Genomic DNA, 3,418 nt, shown 5'->3' on the forward strand with positions numbered 1-3,418 from the left:
ATAGTCTAGTCTATAGTCTAGTCTATAGTCTAGTCTATAGTCTAGTCTATAGTCTATTCTATAGTCTAGTCTATAGTTTAGTCTATAGTCTAGTCTATAGTCTAGTCTCCTGTTTGAACCATCGTCTCCTCTCTTTCGAGATCAAATCCCATAATATCTCTTGTGAATTCTATTTTCTTTTTCGAAGATATATAATACTTATATTGAATCTAAGACCGATATTCCTAATTACAAATAATGGAATTACAGAATCATAATCTTGAGCATCTGAGTCTTTCCTTTTTTGTTCCTATTTCATACTTTCTGGACTAATCTTCTACTATTCTGAATTTCTACAAATTATCTAAAAAATCTCCATCCAACCCAACCACTGTCCTACGCATTTTGCCACTAAAATGTCATTGTTATTGTAAGCGTCATCACCATCAACAAGCACAACAATATCACCAACATCATCGACATTGTCGTCGTCGTTGTCCTCCTCATCGTCAGCAAACAGCAGTAGAGGCAACAACATCAAGAAAACAATAATATACCATTACCTCGCTGAACAAGCAGACAGGCACTAACTACTCTCATATTCAAGCAAATAACGAATCATGCAAAGATAAGTACTCAAACACAACAATTGTCAAGCAGTTACCATTCCAATGCATATGATGATGCTGATGAGAGCACATCTTTTATCTAACCAGACAAATACACAATCAGGCAGACATGCAGCCAGTAAGACAGTCAACACACCAGTTAGTCTACCAGCCAATGTGTCATAATGCCAGCCATTTTATCTAGTCATCCATTCAAGAATCAAACAAGGCAAGGCGCAACGCAACATCAGGCATACAAGTAAGAATCATTGACGACGATGTTTGCTGTTTTTTTTTTACTTTGTTGCCTTCTTCATACTTGACGCCACGTCAATCGTTTTCTTGAGCTTCAATTGTTTGCTTGCTGCCTTCTTTGCGTTCGAGCATGCAAGAAGAGACAGTGGGATGATGAACTTATGTTTTTGCTGCTGTTGCTGATACTTGTACAATGTACAAGTACATCCATATAATAACAATATTATTAAAGACGCTTTTTTATAATGTGTGTTGTCGACTCAATGTGCTGTGGTGCTTGTTGACGCCGTTTGCAATTTAAATTGGAGCGCACATACGATTGAATAGACATACAAGAGATACTACTTAGTGTGTTGAGGAGGAGTGTTGAGTTAAAAGAAAAGTACTTTTTTTATAAAAAAGGTTCTTTATAACTACGTTTAAGAAATGAAGATCTTTAATACATTCAGATTATTAGAATAGGCTATTTCTGACTATAATACCGAATGCTGATTTAGAATCTTAGGTGTTAGGACTTTGAATCGCGGCACATACATGAAAGTTGTATTCCATTTTAGGTCGGATGTTGATAGATAGTAAAGCAGTCAGAGAGAGTGAAGTATGTCTCACATTTTTTGAGATAACCGAGACACTTGAATGCTTCTTTCGACACTTGAAATATGTGTTTAGTCCACACTGCTTTTTTATGCCCAGAACATTAAGTGTTTCTGACCCCTCAATATTTCGAGGTGAACTTGTATTTGTGTTCTGGGAAATGCTTACATCTTCGATTATGTAGAAAAAAGGAATTCAATTTATAAAGAGATCAAATATTGTAGTGGACATAAGAGATCAATGTCTCAACAGTCCAAAGTCTAGACTATTGTCTAGTCCATAGTCTAGTCCATAGTCTAATCTATACTCTAGTTTATAGTCTAGTCTATACTCTAGTTTATAGTCTAGTCTATACTCTAGTTTATAGTCTAGTCTATAGTCTAGTTTATAGTCTGTAGTCTATAGTCTAGTCTAGTTTATAGTCTAGTATATAGTCTAGTCTATAGTCTAGTCTATAGTCTAGTCTATAGTTATGGCGCCCATCACTAACTACCTCCACCAATCTTTTTCCGTTGTTCCCTGATGTAGATGTTATTATTGTTGTTGTATCGTGTCTTGTTGATGTTATTTAAAGTGTTTTATTTTATATATATTTTTTTCGTTCTTATTATTTCGCTAAAAATTAAGAATTCTCACAACAGGTTTCAATTATCACTTTTCAATGAGTTTTTTTTTCCTGTACGGAAAATTGAGGTACAATTTTGATGCCATTAACGTAAGTTTATGTGTTTGTCTGTTTAAAATGTTTTAAAATATCTATAGCACAGACATTAAGAAATAATATAATAATGATGACTTTGTGAATGATTTTAATTGCCAAAATTGATAAAAAACATAAACAAAATAAAAAGTTGATTTCTTAAATTTTGTTTGTTTTGAACGTAATTAATGAGAATATAAAATTTTAATTATGACAGTTAAATAAATGGAATGAGAATGCAGTAGAAGGCTGTAGTAGTTGTTTGGGGAAAAACAAAAAGTGAAAATGACATTGATGAATGTTTAACGAGAGATATTGAAGAATAATTTAAGACCTATTGAAAGTAGGTAGTAGGTTTTTTTTAATTATCTTAATGATTGAATGATGTAGAAGATACTTGTTTATTTTTTTCTAAATATAAATATCTCTCTGACATCAATTACAAATAATTGGAAATTTTAATAGGAAATTACTTTGGATATTAAGAGAAAATATATAAATTTAGGTTATTAAGATTCGATTAACAAGTATCTAAAATTACAAAAGTAAATCAAAAAACTTTCTTTTAAGAAAATAAGTGAAAATACTTTTAACCAATTTTTTGCAATTTTTTAATATTCTTTAAAATATATTATTGAAAATTTTTCTTAAATTTTGAAATATTTATAATTTCTACTTGGAACTTCCTAAAAAAAACCGTCTTGCCTAAAACTGCTCGCTGTGCCATATCATATGACCAATTACATTTAGTTTGCAATTTTATACAAATTTTGTACCTGTTGTTGTCTTATTACACAAAAAAAATTTTGATTGGCTGACCATAACCGGCTCATTATGTCCAATTTATTTTCATTAAAAATTACATGTCATTAACATTTTTAATCATATACGTAAATTGTTATGCAAAATTATTTACAATATATACATCAAGTATATATTTTTATTTATGCACTGCTATTTATAAAAAAATATTAAATAAAATACAATAATAAAATCAAATTTTTCAATGCGGCAGTCTTCATGTAAACGCCCAAGTGGGATGAGAAGTTTTGTGTCAAGAAACTATAAAAAGTGAAACCGACAAATGCATATATGATGTGGGAAGTGAACACATATCGATTTATTCTGCGCATGTAGTATGATCTACGGTCTAATCTATAGCTTATCATAAATGTGGTCTGTAGTCTAGTCTATAGTCTAGTCTATAGTCTAGTCTATAGTCTAGTCTATAGTCTAGTCTATAGTCTAGTCTATAGTCTAGTCTATAGTCTAGTCTATAGTC

Source organism: Lucilia cuprina, chromosome 4 (genome assembly GCF_022045245.1).
Source record: "Lucilia cuprina isolate Lc7/37 chromosome 4, ASM2204524v1, whole genome shotgun sequence".
Classification (NCBI taxonomy): Eukaryota; Metazoa; Arthropoda; class Insecta; order Diptera; family Calliphoridae; genus Lucilia; species Lucilia cuprina.